This window comes from Thunnus thynnus, chromosome 18 (genome assembly GCF_963924715.1).
Source record: "Thunnus thynnus chromosome 18, fThuThy2.1, whole genome shotgun sequence".
NCBI lineage: Eukaryota > Metazoa > Chordata > Actinopteri > Scombriformes > Scombridae > Thunnus > Thunnus thynnus.
Genome location: NC_089534.1, coordinates 29,473,589 through 29,496,308, shown reverse-complemented (window position 1 = coordinate 29,496,308; position 22,720 = coordinate 29,473,589).

Genomic DNA, 22,720 nt, shown 5'->3' with positions numbered 1-22,720 from the left:
CTCCTGGTCTTTGAGTCATACATGCAGTATGGTTCTACACCTCTGAATCATTGATCATATCTCCAAATGGTTCAGCAATCCAAATAGGTTTGAGATGTACTGACGGCTGTTTTCTCTGATTGAAGAAGCAAACAGAGCCTTCTACAAGTGCATCTTATGAATGGGAACCTCATAGCTTATAGCTGGCAACTTTCATGAAAACTAACATGAAAAATGATGACAAAAAAGTGTAGAACACACCGACTGTACAGTTTATGCTACGCAATGAACTAAGCATCTCTTCACAAGAGAGCTGAAGAAAGAAAATTTGTTTAAATAAAAATAGGAACACCTCAGACAAGGTTGCTATTTTCTCATTGTTCTATGGCCCTGTGTTGTTTTGTTCTATATGCTATTACCATTCCTCTGTAAGATCATATTGCAGCTAGGATGAGGCTGAAGTCAAACTGTATAGACCTAATGTGACTGGCATGTTTGTCAGTTTCTGTCACTGACCTTTCACATACTGTGAATCCTCCAGGCCATCAGGCTTGCTCAACCTAATTGTATAAAGCCGTCCAGGTAAGTGTAATCACTTTGGAGCATTATTACATTAAGCACTTCCTGCTACAGATGAGGAGAGCACACCTCCTCCCATCCTCACCACATACTACAGAGGCACCGTAGAGGGTGTACTAACCAGCTGCATTTTTTTCTGGTATGGAGACTGCAATGCCCAGACCAGATGTCCCTGCAGGACTTTACTCTCATCCATCTAGGACATATCACACAAACGCTGCTTGACCAAGTCCACCAACATTGCTGGGGACACCACTCATCCCCATCATGTACTCTTTGCCCTTCTGGGAAAAGGTACCGTGGCATACAGTTCTTCCCCCAAGCCATTAGACTCCTTAACTGCCAGTAACCATTCACTGACTCATACACACACACACACACACACACACACACACACACACACACACACACACGGACTGTGCTGGTCCAGTACCTATTAGTACTTGTGATGTGTAGTTTTATTCATATGTGTACTTCCATTCATCATGTACAATATACTCATGGTTGTTTACAGTATGTATTATTTTTTTATTATATGTTTTTGAAAGCAATACAGTTAGTTGCGTGAATAAACATTTACAAAAGAGTGTGAACATTTTATTTAAAATATTTAAACAACAAAAATAGTAATATCTCCTCTCTCTTCAAGCATGTTCCGTTAAACATTATTATCTTATCTTTAATATCACAATCCAAATCATATCCATAATGTTAACAACTCTTATAGAGTGCAGAGCAAACTTTTGGTGAGCAGGCATATGGAGAACGTGCAGGGTGTCATAATCAGCACATTGTACTGATATTCACAGCAAACATTATACTGCTAACTTCATACTCTCTGCTCCAGTCGGCCAGAATAGTGAAAAATCATATGTGAATAGTGAAAATCACTAGTGGTGCCTGAAAGGTTATCCTAGTAAATTACCAGGAACTATGTGTTAAAGAGGCTTATGTAATGGAGGCCAAAATCCACAGTCCTCCTTCTGTGCAAAAATGTATTTAAAAGTTTATCTGAAGCTAATATGAAGCTTCATCGTCCAAATGAGTCAAATCAAGTAGATATCTTTCAATGTTACAGTCTTTTTATTTGCCAAAGTCCTTCTTTTTGTTACTATACTAACTAACTAACAGGGAAACACTGTCTGAGGAAACACAAAGAGGGAATACGATGCTAAAAAGACTGTAAATGTGGCAGATATCCACTTGTTATGACTAACACAGACTGCTGAAGCCTTATATAAGATTCACATCAACTTTAAAATGCATTTTTGCACTAAATGACTATTTGGACACACTGTGGATTTTGGCCTCCATCACTTATATTGAAAGCACATTTGAGAGATGAGATCTTTTAATAAAGGGTAAAGGGTATAAAAATAACAGTGTTGTCTTCCTATAAGATGTTGGTATAGTCAGACACAGAGATGCCAATCAGGCTTTGGGGACCAGAATACTGAGACTGTGTGTGTGTGTGTGTGTGTGTGTGTGTGTTGATGAAACTGATAAGAACAAGACACCAAAACTCAAAAACTATATCATTAAAATAATTTCACTGTGAGCACCAGGAGATTTATAAAAAATAAAGAGATTTATGTAGATTAAAAAGTTAGTAGTTAAAAATGACTGAGATACCACAGTTTTAAAAGATCTCAAATGTGTGTTTTTGCTCAAATTCATCAAGCTTGATGGTCAAAGTAAGCACTAAAATCACTGAAAGTCAATTAAGCAATCTGAATGACCTCCATAAAACAGTCCATCCTGTCAGACAGTTCCCATCCCCTGTATCCAGAATTCCATGTCTTGCCTTCTGACTCCCTTTTCAGACTGCCAATAGCCAGAACCAACAGATATAAATCACTCATCATCTAAATACTAACTTCTTAAAATACTAAATTCTTGCATTTTGAATGTTTTGACTCGTATATATGGTTTTTAAAATCTTTTAATGCGTTCTATGTTTGCTGTTGTCTTTGTTTGGTGATGTTTTCTGTGTTGTATTACAGCTGTGCAAAGAATTGCCCTTTGGGGATGATAAAGTTACTGAATTTTGAATCTTGAAGAGTGTCAGATGAGTGTGAATGAGAGAGTTGAGGGGCTCTCTTGTTGCTTTGAGACAGAACATTCAAATACTGTAAGTCCTAATTGTTTAAGTAGCGACCTTGAGGACAAATTTGTCTTGAAGAGTAATGTGTACAGATTTTCAAATAGCCGATAACTCGCATGTACAGTGAAAGATTAAACAGATCAGCCAATAGAGAGCTGAGAATATGAGATGCTAATTAAAGGAATTTAGTTTTAACCTCATCCAACCTTCCAACCTTTTTGTCACCCAATATATTAATTTTGTTACTACAGTCAGTGGAATTAATGGTTGAATTCAAACAAGCAGAGGACTCAGCTGGTGCAGTTAGGGGTCTGTATACATTTCTGATAGTAATATGTTTATTCTCATGCAGAATTACCTAAACAAAAAGACACTCAAAGTGTTTTGGATATACATGACATATTATTAGTTCAGACCCAATTGGATGAAACATATGCAGCCAACACCACCTGTTGCTGGTGCATTTATCAGCTCTATATAACATATGATTCCTATATACATTATATAATACAAAACAGCAATTTTGATGGTGCCTCTGATAGTTGTTGAAATGAACAATTGTAATCCATATTTGAGTGCAAATGTCACTATTGAGAAGCAAATGAAAAAAAAAGAGATGTTACTGGTAAAAATGAAGCATTGACGTCAAATAAAATATTAAAAGTCCTATTTGAGTTGTTTAAAGTTTGTTTTAATTTTAATATTAATATATTGCTCCTCCTCAGTGGTATGAGTCAATCATTAAACCTGTCTCTAAATCATCAAAAAACTATTCTAAAATACCACTCATAAGACCACACTTTTCATTTATGTTTTTTCTCTTGCAGTTTGGTACACGTCATTTCTTCATCTGCAGACTAACATATGCACCAAAATACAATTTTGAATGTGACTGAGGATGATTCTTATCAATAATATCATCCATATTAGAGTAATCTGGTGACAGAAGAAACTCAAACTGATGCTGTCTGATGAGTGAGTTTCCAACAACAAAAAACAAAAAAACAGAAACATCATTTTCATTGATTTTATGGTGAATGTGCTCCACAGAGTTACATGCTGCATTTACTTCTCAACACTCCCAATTCACACACATGCATGATGCAGCTGTAAAAACCTTTACTGGAGAAAAAGTCAGAAATTTGATGAGTTTGAACATCTCAAGTTACAAGGAGCATCTTTTTTCCTCAGATTTTGAAGTAGATTTACTAATGCTGATCTTGAACAAATCGATGAGAAACAGCCGTCAGGTTCAGCTGATTTTTTACAGTGTGTGTATGAAGTCTGTGCGTGAGTGTTAATCTTTTTACACTTAAATGCTTGCAAATGGTTTCCTGTAGTTGGTTGGGTTTGTCAGCATGCTCTAATGCATTCATTTCTCAGCTTCCTGCTTTACCTCTGTTTGCTCTCCTTCCTTTCTCAAATCAGGTCACGCAGTAGCATGCAGGGAGGCCTGCTGCACTGCAATCTGAAGATCAGCCTGCTGCCTGTCACCAGAGATGAATGACTTAATTAAAGTCTTAGAGTGGGGGTGGAGCGCTGCACAGGGGTTCAGCAAAGAAGGCCCACAGGCTTTCTTATACATTTGATCCTTTATCTTTGCTTTGCATCCTGACCACACGCTCATGTGTTCATGTTTACAGGCTCTGAGGTGGAGGATCGGCATATTTTGAACACTCTGCTTTGGTTAATTAAAAAATAAATAAAATAATGTGGCACTGACAAATGAAGGTCCATGTGCACAGAGAGATTGACTGATATGTCAGTAGAAGTTTAATTCTGAAGAACTAAACAAGCTGCAGGGTGTGATTCAGTGGTTCACAGGCTGATGCTTGTAAAGTGCAAAATAGAGAATATTCCTAACATGAAAATATGTGCTGTGTATCATTCTGATAAATGATTTTAGTAATCATCTGATGTTTTTAAGTAAACAAATTTTTATTCTCTGTCACACAGGTCCCTAAGAAGAATTTTATCCCTTCACCCAAAACTCTAGGTATATAAATACATTTACTATTACTACATCATTTATCAAAACCAGCAATTACAGCATTTCAAGTCCTTTACAAAAAGCAAACAGAAAGTAAGAGTGAGAAAAAAGGGCTCCAGCCCATGCATTCACATGTACACATAAATATTCTTTCATCACTGATTTTGAGAAATATATTCCCTCCCTTGAATTGTAATAGGCATAAATAATTCAAAATAATATATTTTGTCTCTTTTTTGCTCAGTAGGCCAACCTTCTTCTAGATTATGAGTTTTTTAATCAACTCCAGAATGTGTTTGTTTTTCACTGATCATCTGAATACTATAATACTGTTTAGATCATCCTACTTACCATATTTGCCCAAATATACAATGATATTTTTTGCTGGAAATGATGAAAAATATAGTCTAGTCTTATATTCAAGGACTAGACAATGCATTATGGGTTGTTTGTAGCCTTAATGTTGCTAGGCTAGTGAGTGTCTCTAAATCTGTTAGAGTGAGTCAGCACTAAAAGTGTTTGGTTAGCTCAGTTTAACCTGCAGGAGTTTCTGAGGGCTTGTGTATTTACAGCAGAAACACACTGTGGATCGAACAGCCAAAGAATTACTGCTGTCACAGATGATGAAGAGCTCAAAAAGACAGAAAGGAAAGTGTCAGAGAAGTAAAAATAATAAATGCTTTGCCTCCAAAAGCCTGACAAGAGAGAGTGACTGATAGACAAGCTAATGTGAGATTCACGTTCTGTTTTAAGAGTAATCTCCTCTCCTTGGGTTAATTTTGCCAACAGGATGAGTGTGAAAATGTGTTTTATCTTCAAAAAGTCTTTTTTCCAAAAACAGGTGATAGAAAAGGAGGGTCATCTTACGTTCGGGCCAAAGGGGTATTTAGTCCTTATGCAGAAATTAAATCAAACCAACAAAGTATCCTTATCCTTAATCAAGTATGTCCCAGTGTGCTCTGATCAACCTCCACATTCTGCAGTTACTTAAACCTCAGAGTCACTGTTTACTTTCAAAATGAATTTACTGAGGAGTAAAAATATCAGTGCTACAAAAATTATAGTTTTGACATCAAGCACATTTTGAATGTCAGTGAATGTCCTGTTCACCTGCCCTTGTGTAAGGTAGAGGTGTGCCTGGATACAAATACATTATTCGGCAATGCACAAGTGATGGGTTTTCTTATGAATATTTGTTTCACAGAAATATTTTAAATATTATTTGTTTTTGGGAAGAAAAAAAAAAGATGTTAAGTACCAGCAAACAGGTCAGTTACATTGCTATCTTAGTGTCTCTCCTCTGCTCTGCTGTTATGTCTATCAGCAGGTCTCAACTTGGGGAGTCACATCCACCTGCTATATGATGCACATTTCATTATTTGGACATCACTCCGAGAGTTGGGGGTGTTCCCCAGAGATAAAGCTGAGCTACCGACACACACAAAGTGCTCCCATGGGACTCTCCATAATCTGTTGTTCCTCTTTTCTTTTGCACAAAGTTAGGTTGTAAAAAACAGGCAATAATTGAAAAGTGCAAAGCAATAATTGGCTTTGAAGTTCTTCTCTACACGTCACATGGTGTGCTGTCTCTGTGTTATGGGTGTATAAATAGGTAGAGGTCTGTCTGTAATGAGGCGATGAGTAAAGTTTTATCTCAGTAGTCAGCGCAGTCATCTATGATCTTGGAGACTCCAGTTCGAGACCTGGCGTGGGGACCTCCTTCATAAGGTTAGTTTATTCATGAACACTTATTGTAACACTTTAATTTTCTAAAACTAAAAGCGTAACAAAAACAGGATTTTTAAGCCTCTTTCCACTTTTATTCGAATACAAACACAAATATAAATAATTTTGCTGCCTCAACAAATACAGATACAAATACAAATACTGGGCTCTCTGCACATCCCTAGCGTAAGATAACATACAATCATAATTGCCATGGAGCTGTGATCGGATAAAATGGAATAAAACATATCAGGAAAGAACCAATGCGTTCTCACTCCCAACTTGTCAACATGTGGACGATTGGTCAGGACCCCTTGGCATCACTTTCTAACGCTCTGGGTACTGCTTTAGCGTCATTTTTCAATGTGTGGGGCTGTCCATTTACCTTAATATTAACCCTCCCGCAGTGCTATATGACGCTGTGAGCATCAGTCTAGTGGGTGGAATGGATGACCCGCTGCCCGGAAGTATTTTCCTCACTGTCAATTCCAGTGTTTAGGTTTAAATGATATCCTCAAAATTTCTTGACACAAAAACATGGAAGTGTCCTTGATAACTCAACAATAAGATCAGTTAATGTTAAGGCCATCAGTTTGAATTATTTCACCTTTTATTCTGAAAAATAAAGTTTTTTGTCAATTCTTGAATTGAAAGCTACAGAGGAGCATTCTGTTATGGGTGCATTCAACTCCTGCTTTGGGTTGTCTGCTGTCAGTGGGCTTCATTCCATTTCAAATTGCTGCCAGTTGGCCGCAACCCAAATCCAAATGCCAGCATCTCTGTTAAGAAAAGGTGTTTTTTAGTCTGTGATTGTAAAATGCAAGTTGCTCATTTCATTTTATATTTCCAAGAATATGTGGCTGAGGATATTTAATATGAAATCATCTTTCTTAAAACATAGTCTTCCTCAATCAATATTGAGCCATGTCATCCAATAAAGCACTGTTTGTGTGTGTGTATGTGTGTGTGTGTTCATCAAATCTTGTAACATGGCCATATAAACAGGATGAAGACAGGGTTATCAAACTGGACTTTACATTTCACATCCCTCATTTAATCCTTGCACTTGTCACTTTCATATATTTCAGGAAACTGGAATTTTGCATTCAACCTCCACTGTTACATAACTGAGTAATTTATGCACATGTTACATTTAGTTTTTGCTCTTGTCACTTCATTTCTTTGTCCATAGCACAGTCCAATATTTCATTTCAAGTTTTATATCCAATTTCAAAACAAATTACTATAGCAACCTATAAATAGAATTTAAATTTTCAATTGAATTTTAGTATTACTTTGTTTATTTCATTATTATCATTAATATTATTATTAACTTACTTTTGTCAATTTTTATTCTTGCGTTTGCACATCATGAGACCAACACTTTGTCTGATAGTCCTTGGACAACAACTGTGTCAGCCGATGTTTGTGATGTCATCATAGGCACCTGGTTATGTATTAAAATGGGGGAGCAAACTTGGAACGATACATAATTGGTGAGGGGGTCTGGGGGTCCTCCCCCAGAAAAAAACATTGTAATTTAAAACACATTTCCTGCAGTTCTACACCACCTAACCTCTTGGATAAAGTCAAGAAACAGCCACCTGCACTAGTCTGGATTAGTTAGATTGAGGGTGCCATGAAAACCAGGAATGCATCAAGAACAGTATATAACTGGGTGGATCAGGACAGGAAATGATTATTAGAAGAATAGCGATTTGATATTTGAAATTATATTCATAAAAACATTATGTAGCCTAAAACGTCAGTAGGTTACAGGCCACTAGGCCATCTTCAAGGTTAAACAAGGACAAACAATTTACATAAATGAAATAGTCTTACAACACATCACCATATGATTTGTATAATTAAACCTGGTTAAACAATGTTAAACTTGAGGGCTGCTATTCTCAATACTCACAAGTCTAACAATTGCAACAAAGTAGAAAACAATTTGGATGAATGAAACGGCCTCACAACAACTATCTAGCACCACTAGCTGATGTAGTTGTAATGTTATACAGGAATAAATAACTTCAAAAGCAGATTATTTTAACCTACATCATCTCAAATCAAGGACTATTTTAATGCACAGTTCAGAAGGTGATTTTTGCTTCTCAAGATTTAAAAGAGCTATGTTATTTAAGGACTAGACTTTACTGCCAAACCACCTCTTAAAGTAAACTAGCGCCTCTCATTTAGCCTGTATGAGAAAATGAGAACATAATCATGGATGAGAGATCAGTACACGGAGTGATGCATCATTATATTAAAAATAATTCCATCCAAAGTCTGACTAAAACTGAAACTAAAACAGAGCATTCTGCAGAGGTCTAAACAAGTTACTTTCCACCGCTGAACATTTGACTGTTTGTTGATTCAGACACTTTGGCGCTGTGAGGAAACGCTCCGCTCTGTCTGTCTGTCTCTCATGACGGGTTGGACTGAACCAAATCAAAGGGTGGTCCAAAAACGTCAGATTTTTTTATTACTTGTTTTTGTCAGTTGCTGAAAATAGAAAAATGATCATTGATATAGGCTGTTTAAATATAATCACCTGATTGCGGGGACTGTATGATGATTAGTTTATTTTTAAAAAAACAAAAAGTGGGGCAGCAAAACCATAACTTTGCTCCCCCTAACTGAATAATCAGGATGCATTTGCTCCACTTGCTCCATTGCTCAGGTTTCACCTTATATATATATATATATATATATATATAAGGTGACCAACCAACATGAAACTTTTCAAATTTACTCATTAGTTTACACTAGTCTACACTAGTTAGTTTACACTAGTCTGCTACTACAGCTTTATTATTATGAGGCTATTAAAATACATATTTGCTTTTTACATTAGAATTTTGCCATCATGGAAGTAAGCTCGCATTAGCTTGCAAAGGTGAGCTAACAGTTAGCCAGGTTGCTACCAGCCAAAAATGAAGAGTATTACTATCTTTCTGGTTCAAAGTGAAACAATTTAAAAGTAATATTTAGATGTTGATATTTTTATACCAAACGTTTAATGTATACTGTAAATAAAAGTGATATTTGACACAAAAAGTCATTTGATTTATTTTCATATTTAAAGGCAGTAGCAAAATATCATTTTCCCAAAAAACTGCCAAGAGTATCCCTAACCCAAGGATAGCAAAGCAAACAAAACAATATTATGGGCAACATCTGATGTTAAACAGTACCCTAGGAGTTGCCTCAGCATATTGGATAGATTTTGACCCCTAGCTCTCACTATCGCATGTTGCCTGCAGCATTGTCCATAAAATTGCTGAATGTATCACTACCCTAAGCTCAAACAACATTGGTAACGAAGGGAAGTTTATGCTTTGTTAGCTAAAGCTAGATATTTTGCGAGTACCCTTTAAATATGGAAATGAATCAAATGTCTTTTTGAGTCAAATATTATATATATATATTATTTATATTTGCAGTGCACATTAAAAGTTTGGTTAGTATTGGCTTTGTAGCTTGCTAGCTTGGTCATGTTTGCTAGCTAGCTAATTTTTTTTTTTTTTTTTTTTTTTTTAGCTAGGTGTGCTATAAAAATATAAACATCTAAATATTACTTCCATGGTGGCAAAATGCTAATGTTACAAGCAAATATGCATTTTAATATCACTGTAATAATTAAACTGTAGTAGCACACTAGTGTAAACTTATAAGTAAATTTTAAATCTTTCATGTTGGATGTAACACCCTGTAATTTGCAAATCTTTGCACAGCCATTTTTACCTCTTTTATTTCTTTTTAATTTTGCAGGCATCAGCAGCAGGGCTTTCTGTGATGACATCACAAATACTGATTAGCTGAGGCAGTTGTTGTCTTAGGGCTATCATACAAAATGTTGGTCTCAGGACAACAACCACTTGGCAAAATCAGGATATGCGTTGCATTTTTTGTGATCACACGCCAAGACACAGTCTTTATATGTTTGCATTGGCTAATAAAACAGATTCTGATTAAAGGGACTATGTCATGCTGATATAAAATCCCAAAACCAAGAATCAAAAAGATATAAGAAATCTCCAGGGTTTTGTAAATAGTAGCATATGCATGAATGGGTTGGTCTTTTCAGCCCTAACCCAAACTCTAGCTGGGATGTCTTGTGTCCATGAAATGAGAAAATTAGAACTTTGTTGTAGAGTTTAACCAAATACATCATTGGAAAGGTCTCGACATATGTCAGTATGAAGATTCTACATGGCTCCTGCTTTGAAATACTGACCTTTGAACCTTGACCTTGGTGCATGTTTGAAGGCTTATAATTCAGCAACAAAAAGGGGCTGCAGACATAGAACCAACTGTTATAGAGAGCTCTTGACCTAAGCTATCATGTCAGTATAATCAACAACTGGGGGCGCTGTCAAATATGGGTAAATATGGTTAAAATTATTTTTTATCCATTTGACAATTAGATATTTAAAATCTGAGAATGTGTTGTAAGAAGACAGAGGGTGATGGCTGGCCACTCTGTAACATCCATTGGACTGGTGTGATGAGTGATGTACTGCCAAATGTGATGGAGCAGATATCTACACAGACATTAGCAGACATCCGGCAGTAATTACATTTCCATATCAGTTCCACTCATCTACATGGTAAAACCTTGTTTCTTCTTTCTTATTGTTCTGTGAAAGGAAAGTACCAGTTCTCCTCCAAAATCCATTATTTCTTTTTCCTTTTACCAAATGTAAACAAACTTCTGCTTGGTTTACTGTTGCTAAACTCTTCATTTTTCCACTCTTGTCTTGGCTTTACATCACTGGCTGCTGGGTAAAGACAGGAATGAATTCAGGAACTCTAAACTGGGTGATCTATCTTTTGTTTGTGTTAGCCTTCATATGGGTCAGACAATGTGAACTGTGTAAATCCTGATCCACTGCATTATTAAATAATACTCTGCATTATTTTACAGTTTGCTCTTTTTTCCCCCCTTGTTTTCATTCCAGGCGTGAAAATTAAACATGTTCCAAATTAAGTACATGGGAATGATAGGCAGCAACTTGATCAGAAGGCAAATCGTTAGACAAGTGCAGTATTAGTTTCAGTAGTCTACTGTATGTAACCCAGCAGAAGTCAGGTAGCATAGCTATATTAAAATCATGTAACATTTCCAATAGCAAGTTATTTTCCCCATTCCCCATATTATGTTTGGGGAAGGTCTACTGTGCACACACTGTCACAGGTGTCTCATTATTATGTTCATTGGTCTTATAATCGATGAACTTTCCAGCAGCTCTTGGAGACATTGTAAACATAGAAAAACATGCTGAAATAGAATAAAGCACAACTGATATACCCATAACAGGTTACTGCACAATGAGCTGCTATCTGATTTCAGACTGCAGTGTACAGAAATAGGATAAACAGGATAACAGAAACCACACCATAGAAGGCCTCATTTTGGCTGATAGAGCTGCTCCAGATCAGAATGTGTCAGCAGTTCCATTGTGTCAAATAAACTCTGTTGTGAAATATGTTCACAGAATAGCACTTTATAATAATAACATTTACTGAAACTGGAATCCATCAGAGTAATAAACCAGGGGGAGTGACTTCACATTAATGCTTGATGTTTGAGAGTCCAAGTTTTCAGCCAGTCAGTGTCTAAAACTTCTAAGTATTAATGTAAATACAGTGTACCTTATACAGACACTGTAATTTCTAACATTATTTTGGAGCTTTTCAGCACAGTGTGAAAATAAAGCAACTGTGAATACAGCAAAACTTGTTGCAAAGATGTTCTATCTCTTGTGCAGAATACACAACTGCAGCATGCCAAGTGGGCTTAGCACTGCTGAGCTCAGCAACAAAGCTGGATGAATTCAGTTAGTTGGAGTTAGTTGTATGGCTATGTCATCCTATGGGTGATGCTACTAGCCTAGCTCCTGTGAGCACAACTATTTTTTGCCATTGCACTGCCACTGTATCACCTTGTATGTTGAATATGGGACCGGACACTCACTGCTGCATAGGGACACAGTGACAGTGCTATGGCAAAAAAATTGTTCTGCCAGGGGGCTGAAAGTGTTGACAGTGAAAGCAAGACATTTTCAGTTCAGTGGAGGTTAGGGAGGTGCTGACCATGGCCAACAGTACAGTGAATAAGCTGATGTCTAAAGACGTAAATTGTGAACACAACACAAATCTAAAATACAAAGTGAAAATGACAACACTGAATAAACTAAGACAAAACAAGCTGAGGCAGACACTGGCCACACTTGAGGAGATGATCCAGCTGGTTTCTGTTGTCAGATTAGGTTCTGGTGTGGCCCTAGCATGTCCCTAGCCAGGCCTCTGTGTAGCCACTTTGGCCCAAACTAAACATGTGCTATTGAGCATGATTCTACTAACAACACTGCGATCGTGAATCAGAGGATGCTTGGATGTTTCCGGTATGCACAAGGGCTCATTACATACGCTATTAACCAAAAACAATGAATACTGAAAACAATTCATCGCTCAGTGTTTCACAAAATAGCTAACCTGCATTCAGCTGAAATGCTAACTGAAAAAAAGAGAAAAGAGTCTGAATGGGAAATGATTGCATGTCTGTGCATGAATTTCCTGAACAAACTGTACTCACCATATCAGCTGTGAACAGTGTCATGCCAGCCTCTTGTGTGGTGGAGTTTGCTATACAGTTGTGCCATCTCTACTGTAGGCGTGATGTCAGCCCTTGCATTCATGTATTGCATCTTAGCATATACGGTGTAACAGGTTTCAGCATATGCTATAAACTACCTTTTCCTCTAGTGGATATAGGGTGCTAAAATAATCCTTTGACATGCTGAAATTTGTTGCATGGACAAAACAGCTGTTTAGTGAAGAGCCCTCAGGCAGTTGCCAAGAGTATTTCTTCTGAAAAAGATTTTTTTAGTCAAAAGGAAGTTCTACTTACATTGTTGTGGTTTGTAGATTAGAGACACATTCCTTGATGCTTTACAGGCATTACAGGAAAATACTTGTATTTGATATGAATGTCAACACATTTATATAAATATCTGTTTGAGACCTCAGTTATAAAAACAGTTCAAATGCAGCATTTCCTCTGTATTAATTTAGTAGTAGTGTGCCAACACAGCAAAGTAATAACAATTACTGCAGGAGAAAATGTGAGAGTAAGCATTTTAATTTAGTTTAACTAAACCTAACAGTGTTTCCCACAGGATTTTCTGAGACTATGGTGAGTGAACCGTGGATCGTCCGGTGGGCAGCAGGAATTTTGTACATTTTAAAGTTAAATCAGTCACTAGCGTAGCCTCATCGGCAGACATGCAGGCTCAAAAGAGCAAGCTACCAGTTATGTGGCCTGGTCTGCAGTCACCTCTTTATGCTTTTATGAGAAGCGTAAAAAAATTTTCAACTTATTATGAAACTGTGGCGGGACAAACAGTCTAGGTAATGGAATGGAAACAGTTTTGGTCTTTACAAACTGAAAATGGGAAAATGGGAAACAAACAGTATGGTCAAATATGTCTCTTAATTGTCCAGAAAACGTGGCTGTAAACTGTGCGTTACAAGAAGCCTTGTTTAGCATTGCCTCTGCAGCAAACATGACTCATGCTGCATTCACTTGTAACTCAGAATTTCCATGTTGTAAATTTCCAATTTGGGATCAAAAGAAAGAAAACTAGCTACAACATTTAAAATTTTGGACTTTCCACTTTCGTTTTGGAACAGTTAAATAGGTTTTCACGCAATCCTGGGACAGTGGTGGGAAACCACTAAAACATGCCTGAACAAGTTCTGCCAGCCGAATATTTCGTAGTGCCTGTTAGCTAAGTCAGCTAGTGTTAGCTCTATGGCAGCAGTCAGAAACATTAATTCACACACAATTATTGCTTGCTCGATAACTTACCTTATTACTCTTCAAAAGACAAAATGAGACTTCGTGAAATGGTCAAAATCCAAGTGGTCTCTCTTTCTTTCCTCAGCTTCCACACTGAGTCAGCACCAATCTACCCTGTTCTGAGACTGAACATTGGCTACTGCACATGCTCACACCCCAGCCTTCATTCATTTTAAGTTATCTTACTTTTTTGAGTGAAGATAACTTAAAACAAAAGTTATCTTCATTCAAAACAATAAGTTAAGTTTTTTCTCCCTGCAATTAAATGTAACTTCATGAAAACTAGTAAGAAGAACTAGTAGTATTGTTGATAACCGAATAAAGTTAACTAATTTATGTAAATCATGACAGCTATTAGAATTTACAGTAATCTATGCATGGACACTTACCATTCTAATTAACCTGTTTAATAATTAAATTCAAAACAGCTATTGTGATTATATGGCTGGAGTTTAAAAAAAAACAAAACAGTAGTTTCCTCACCCACTTTCAGGGCCTGCTAAAGGCATAAGCCATATAGGCAGTAGCCTGGGGCACCACCTTGTCTGGTGGGCGCTGGTCACCCTCAAAGGGAAGAATAAATAAATAAATATTCGCTGGTGGGCACCCTTCCTCATTTTCTGCCTTGAGGTAAAAAATGAACAAATAAATAAATACACTTTGCACCCCTGTTCTTCACAATTTTTGATCTGCCCTGCATCTGCACTGTGCACACTGAAAAAGAGGGATGATGCGCATCAGAGAAGGGCAAAGTCTGTGATGAGATGTCAAGGGGAAGATATTCACATTTTATTTCATAATGTAAAGGTCCAAATCTTCAGGTGCACAAGGAAGAAAAGGGAGAAGAGAGAAAAGAAAGCCCAACATAGAGGTATGTCATGTTATGTTAACATTAAAATGCCATTTTGTGTGTGACGTTAAATGTTTCATTTGTTCAAAATTAGTGAATGGAGATAAAATCAAGATAAAGTGGGGGGTATATTCCAAGAAAAAAAAAAGTCTTTACTGCTTCTGCTGCAAGCTGTTCTAACAAAAAAAAAAACCTAATCAGTAATAGATTTAATGACTGGAAAAATTGAAATGAAACAGTTAAAACCTATGAGAACAGTCCTAAACATTCTGGGCACATGACATCATGGAATCCATTGAGTGTAATATATTAATAACCAAGATCAAGTGTTTTGGATGTTACTAACAGCTAAAGGTAGTTGGTAGTTGATTCATTTGTTTGAGAAGTGATTTTAGTTTATAAACCTTTGACATCAACAAAGTTATGTTTAGTTGTGGTGTGTTTTCATTATCAGAACTGAACCTTGTAGCTGTTATTGCCATGTTCTTCTTTTGTCTCCACGCTTGCAAAGCTGTCACCCATGATTGGTCAGCCAGATGTGTTGTCACATCTCAACTATGACAGTAGTAACTAACATTTCGCTTGGTGAGAATTTTTTAAACTTTTAATAGCAAACTATGGAGAGCACATTTTGGACAAATGTTTACTAGTTTGAAGTCTTTTTTTTCTCTCCCTTTGTTGGCATTGCTGCGTTTCTTGTGTGAAACAACTGACAAGAGTTGGTATTGTGTCACCTGTTGGGGGCTATTAGTTGAGATGTAGTGTATGACTCCATGAATGTTCAGAGAAAATACAAAGACAGGTAACAGTACATTCCCCAGTAACATCAGGGTGACAGTGCAGTGCTGTTGCGTATGGGTAAGTATAGCTCAAATGAAGCTGGATTATGCATTCATTTGGGGGGAAATCAAATACAGTTGTGGTCCTCAATTTTATATTTTTATTTAAATGTTCTCAGCACAAAACAGAGTGGACTGACGTCTGTGCGTCTGACCAGCTCACGCATGTGGAGGAAGGGGTGATTAGCATTATGACAAACCAACAGTTTATGATCACAATTTCCTGCCAGAGCAACAGTGTTACACAACTGATCCCTGATGAGTCATGCAGTACACGCTGCAATCCTGGACAGAGGAGGTGAAAAAAGGAAACCAGAATAAAGCTGAACTCTGGGCTGACTTTACCTTTGACTAACTGTAACTTGAAGACAAAATATCTGGCATAAAGAAACCCTGTTTTACACCTTAGCAATGTAAGCAAAACATTCCAGCACATATCAGGAATATCTGCTCTAGTTCACCTTCATTTATTAGTCATACAGAATTACAAATCTTACACTACTTATCTGCATTTCTCATTGTGGCTTCTTCAGGTTCTCTCCTCACATGATCAGCAACGGGTGTATGCTTGTGAAGCTTCTCGTGACTTGTAGAAATGTAGAGTATGTACAGCATTATGTCCTTGTCACTCCCCACAAGGAACCATTGATCTGACACAGCAGGGACCTGATATACAGCAAATGTGTGGTGCAATAAATAATTAGTGGACTTTGGAGCCCTGCAGTTTGCGAGCTATTTATTTGTTTATTTCTATATATTGGTGAGAGGAATGTGGAAGGACAGATGGTGGTGGATTTTGCAGGAAGGATGGAAATGGCTGTGGTGAATACATATTCCAAGAAGAGGGAGGAGCACAGGGTGACGTATAATAGTGGAGAAAGTTGCACACCGGTGGACTATGTCTTATGCAGGAGGTTCGATCTGAAAGAGATTGGAGACTGCAAGGTGGTGGCAGAGTAGGTGGGCAACTTCAGATGGTGGTCTGTAGGATGACTTTAGAGATCAAGAGGAAGAGAATGAAGGCAGAGCCAAGGATCAAATGGTGGAAGCTGAAGAAGGAAGTTTGCTAATGTCAAATCCGCCAACAAAATAACTTTAGAAATGATAGCTTGTATTTCTTAATTAACTAAGCTAGCGAACTGTGAAAGCATTTCCCATCCATGTCCCCACGACGGCTAACGTAATGTATAGTTTGAATGATGAACACTAATGCTAGTGCTAGCTAATACGTATATAAGTGCTGAAATTATGGCCAGAGTTAAGGGCAGATATACTTGGACTAACGTTAACGTTACTGGTATGTAAAGTTTATTCCTTTTTCCTTACTAGTATCAACTTTGCTCTTTCTTCCAAGTGTCGCATGCTCACTCAAGGCAGAAGAAGTCTGCTGGTTACCGCCACATTCTTCTTCTTCTTCTTCTTCTTCTTCTTCTATTTTCTTTTTTATGGCAGGACGCAATCAGCGTTAAATTGCATTACCGCCACCCACTATGTTGGAGTGTACCACCAGATGCTTTTGTGACATTTTTAGGAATGTGATCTAACAAAAATGCCTTGATCCAGTTTGATGTCCTGCTGCCAGTTAATATTACATCCAAATAAATTTTTTAAAAAAAAGGTCTAACCATAAACATAAATTAGAAAGTGTAGTTTAAATCAACAAACTGATCATTTTCGGCTACTGGAGTGAGAAAAAAACACACTGAACAAACAACAGCTTTGTTTTACTTTTTTTTCAGTGTATATGGATTAATCCCACATACAAATAAATGACATAACATTAAACTGGGAGATTTGGAAACCAGCCATAATTGAACATATAAAAGACATAATGAAGGATGGTAGGATGGCTTTATTTAATGAATTGATACAAAAAAGGAATTTGTCTAAAAAGAAATTCCTAATTGTCTTCAAAACATCAAGAAATCTACTCCTCCTAATCTTAGACAACTAAAATTTGAATATGGTGAGATATTTAGTGATAATGAGGAAAAGAATAAAAGACAGACACTGTGTAATCTGTTAAGTATGGAAACACATAATGCTTTAAACAAATCAGTTGGATTTTAAGGTAGCTGCAGATGAACTGGACTGGAATTCCATTTGGTACAATGCAAAGTGTCCCTTGAGATTAGTAGGTAATAAGTTGACACAATATAACATTCTTAATAGACTGTATTGTCCACCTGAGAATTACTGAAGATGAAAAAACATGACAGTGGTTTATGTAATAAATGCATGACGAAAACAGGAACATTGTTTCACTTTCTGTGGGATTGTGAGGAGATACATAGGCTTTGGAATTTAGCATTACAGGATATTCTTAATTATCTGAATATAAAAGGGCCCTTAACCCTGGTCACATGCATCCTGGGAGATCTTATGATTTCTCTGCCTGGCAAAAGCATTTGTTCCTTATTTTGTGTGTTATTACAAAAAAAATTGGTTGAAAGTACTGTGCCATCCATTCAGGAGTGAGTTAATGAGGCTATAAAGCAAATTAAGATGGAAAAAATGGCACATAGCTTAGATAACAGAGTGGGTGAATAATTTCAATTCAATTTATTTATTTATATAGTGCCTGACATCAACAGGACCGTGAAGGCTTGGCCTGCAACCCAGGGTTTCCTGTGAGATGAGAAAGCACAGAAAACTCCGGGGAAGACGCCAAGTTAGTAACATGCATTGATGGTACATGAATGCATACAGATGGAGAGGAGGAGGAGGAGAGAGGAGCTCAGTGCATCATGGGAAGTTCCCTGGCAGTCTAGGCCTATAGCAGCATAACTACGGGCTGATCCAAGGTGAGCCTGGCCGGCCCAAATTATAAGCTTTATCAAAAAGGAAAGTTTTAAGCCTACTCTTAAATGTAGAGAGGGTGTCTGTCTACTGGTCTGAATCTGGAAGATGAGACAAATGTAATGCTCTGTGATATTTTTGTGTTGTTTTTAATGTCGAAAAAGTAAGTAAAAAAAAAAGATTTGAAAAGTAATGTCGGTGGTGGGTTAAAAAAAAAAAGAAAACACTCACACGAGTACAAAGATAAAATGTGAACAGTATTTATATTAAAAAGTCAACCACATCTTATAGTTTTTGTTCAACAAATTGAGCCACTCAGGTGTCATCACATGTCCTAAAAGTTAACTTTCATACACGTTGAAATCATTAGCAAGTTGACCTCTAGAGGTGACATGTTTGTCACCATAAATTATTCCCAAAAGTCAAGCATGAACATTGATTCTCACATCAAAGATTTCCACTTTATATTACCTTAAAAGACCAATGTTAAATAAAATCATGGTGAGTTATTCTAGCTCTTTCTTCTCTAACTCACTGATGACACAGACTTTCGAAAGCAGATAAGAAACAGACGCACAAAAGTACATATCTCTGGCTAATGGATTCTCTGATAATCACCGGAGGAATGTTTCACTCAACTCCCCAGACAGAGTCTGATTATCCTATCTGAGCTGGCCAGACCTCCCCTCTGTTTCAGAAGGAGCTGATCTGGCAGGTATGATGATGCACAGCAGGGACACAGAGGAAAGCTCACACACAATGAAGAAACACGTGTAATGATTTGTTTTGAGTACGTACAACTGTAGTATAGGTTCAAACTACAAAGAAACATGCTAAATAGTGAGGTATTACAACTGTTTTACTCTAACAAAGAGCATGAATATGCTGTAAATGTAGATAGAGAAAGATAGATAACATTATTTCAGGAGAAAAGCACAGCAGAAAACAGAAGAAAGACACAGGTCAGACTGGTCCCAACAGATGACACATGAAAGGTATTCTACCACTACAATACCAACACCAACACACAAACTGTGGCTCAGAAATCCACCTACATTTACAAAAAATCTTCTATTGTGCAAAGTTTTGAGGTTAATCAACACATATTAAACAGAGTGTATCAATCCCTCATAGAAAGTGTTCTTACATTCAACATTATGTCCTGGTTCAAATACCTTGCTGTCAAAAACAAGACCAAACGCTCTGAACAATCAAACATGGCAGTGCAATATCAGGCTGTAAACAACATTAAGTTAGCTTATCACTATGACAAAGCAGTTGAACGAATGACAGATAAAATCTTGGAGGATTCATGCCATCCCCTGAATCATCACTTGCATCCTGCCTTCAGGGAGACAGTACAGAGTCCCCTGGGCAAAGAAAAATATCTATTAAAAAAATCATTTATCCCACATGCCATACATAAATTAAACCAGTAGTTAATGGACATGCCAAAATTGTTATGTACCTGGCATTTTACTTCTTAAATTGGTCTTAAATCATTTTAAATAATTTCAAATCATTTTTAGCAGTTTATTCCCTCCTTTTTTATGAAGTTGCATCTTAAATAGGGTAAAATGTTTTTAACTTACTGTTTTTGTGACGTATGATGTGATATTGACAAATTTCTACTTTAGTGCAACAAAGGTGGGCAGTAAAGTTGTTTTGATTTTGATGAGGTTGGCGGTGTGATCCCCATCTCTTCCTGTCCATGTGTTGAAGTGTTCTGTAGCAAGACACTGAACCTCAAGTTGCTCCTAATGGTCAGCACCTTGTATGGCAGCTCTTCTGCTGTTGCCATCTATACTGCTGTGTCCACCAAGTCTGCTTGTTGCTATAAGTTTTGTGCCTTGATTTCATTGTATGAACAATACATACACAGTAAAAATCTAAAGTGCTCTGGAAATACCGCTCTTTATTCCGTCACTCTATACACTTCAGTGTCACCATTCCATGTAAGGGTTATTCCACCAAAAACCTAGAAAATGATGTCAACAATACATCTAATATAACAGGCCGGTATCATGTCATTCATAAGTTTCACAACTGTGGGCAAAAAAGACCTTCTAAAACGTTCTGTTTCGCTACTGAAAATCCTTATCTGATCACTCAACACACTTTTAGTTATGCTATGCTATGCTAGCGGCATTGTGCTAGGGATGGCACTGACAGTCTGTCGGATTATCTACCACTTTGGTCCAGATTCAATCTCAGTGTTGAATATATTGCTATGACAGTTTGTACAGGCATTCATGGGGATCAGAAAATGAATCCTTCTAACACTGGTGATGCCTTGACTTTTTCTGTAGCTGCTATTTACAACTGGCTCTACCGGCAGGCTAACTGGTCAGCTGGTTTCACTTACTACATATATTCCAAAATTCACCGGTTAGAAGTGAACATGGAAGTGAATGGACTATGTGGGAATGACACCACCTTAACATGGACTCAAAACAGTGGACAAGAGCATGCTAACGCTAATTAGCACCACCAAGACTACCAAGAAACAGGAGGGCTGTGAACCTCCCTGGAACTCTCTTGGAGCGAAGCTTAAGTGTAAATCATTTCCTGGGAAATTGGGAGGATGAGTAACAGGCAGAGCCCAGCACCCTGAGATTTCTTAGTAAGATACAGCCGTGGACAGCTGCAAAAGGGAGAGCTAACAACAAACCTCCCCAACAACCGAGTGTGCAACTAGAGAACAGATTTGCTCCACTGCTGCAGGACCTTGGATCTCCGTCTGATGACCTGGATAACCTCTCGTCTTCACACAGCAGGATAAGAACTGAGAGCAAATCTGAAAATAAAGGCTACAGGGAAAGCTAACGACTGGGCCTCAAACTCTGATTCTGGGTGACTGTGCTACAAAAGATTTAAGATGCATGTGCAAGTAAGAACACCAAAATACTCTGCTTTCCCAAGGATGGGACTTTGCTGAACTGCTGTCTATTGTATGTATTGACTTTGACTGTGTAGTTATTGTGGATGATTTTAACATCCATGTTGACAACCCCCAGGACACTGACTCCCAGAAAACTGCAGGTCTCTTAGTTCTTTTAAATCACAGCTGAAGACTTTTCTGTTTGCCGCTGCCTTTTATGAAACCAAATTTGAGAGTTAATATTTTACACTGCACTGTAACTTTTATTCTCTCGTTTTATCTCTTATTCCCTTTTAGCTTTTTTAATTTCCGAATTTAACACTTTTTAATTGTTTTTATATATCTTTTTACTTGTGTTGCTTTTATATTCTGTTTTGATGCCTTTTATGCTCTATGTAAAGGACTTTGAATTGCCTTGTTGAAATGTGCTATACAAATAAACTTGCCTTGCCTTGCGAAATACATCAGCATCTACATAATGGATTGGCACCACATTTTGTATAGTTGATGGACCCAAATGCCTTTGATGATTGAGTCACACACAGCCCTCATTTATGCCTTTAGATGATGTTATTTTGAGTGTGGATGGAGCAGCTACTGTTTGCAAAGCATAGCTCTGATCAATCCAAATTCCATTCAGAAAACAAGCATTTTAAAAGTTGTTTTCTTGTCATCTTGCAGACAGACCTGACAAAGCATAGCAACATCTGTTTATTTTGGGTTCATACCGCTATAGGGTAGTTGGCATCTGGGAGGTGCAGTAAATCACTGGATTTTTGGGGGGAGTTTTGTGTGATGAGTTAATGTGGTTTATCACAGCAGAACAAACAGAGAAGAGTTGATAATGATTTACTGAGCGGTAGGTTGGTGTTGAATAAAATTACTTTATGGTATGAGAGCAGAGGTGATGTTATATGGTGTGATGCAGGAACAACAAACTAGTCAAGGATATGGCCCTTGGTGTGGGTTGTTAGTTAACATACTGTCAGTGTTATCAAAATGAATATTAAAATCCCCCATTAGGATGATGTTAGGAGACATTGCACTGAGGGTGGTTAAAACTGTCAAGAGTTCAGTGATAAAAATATTTGATAATTTGGGTGG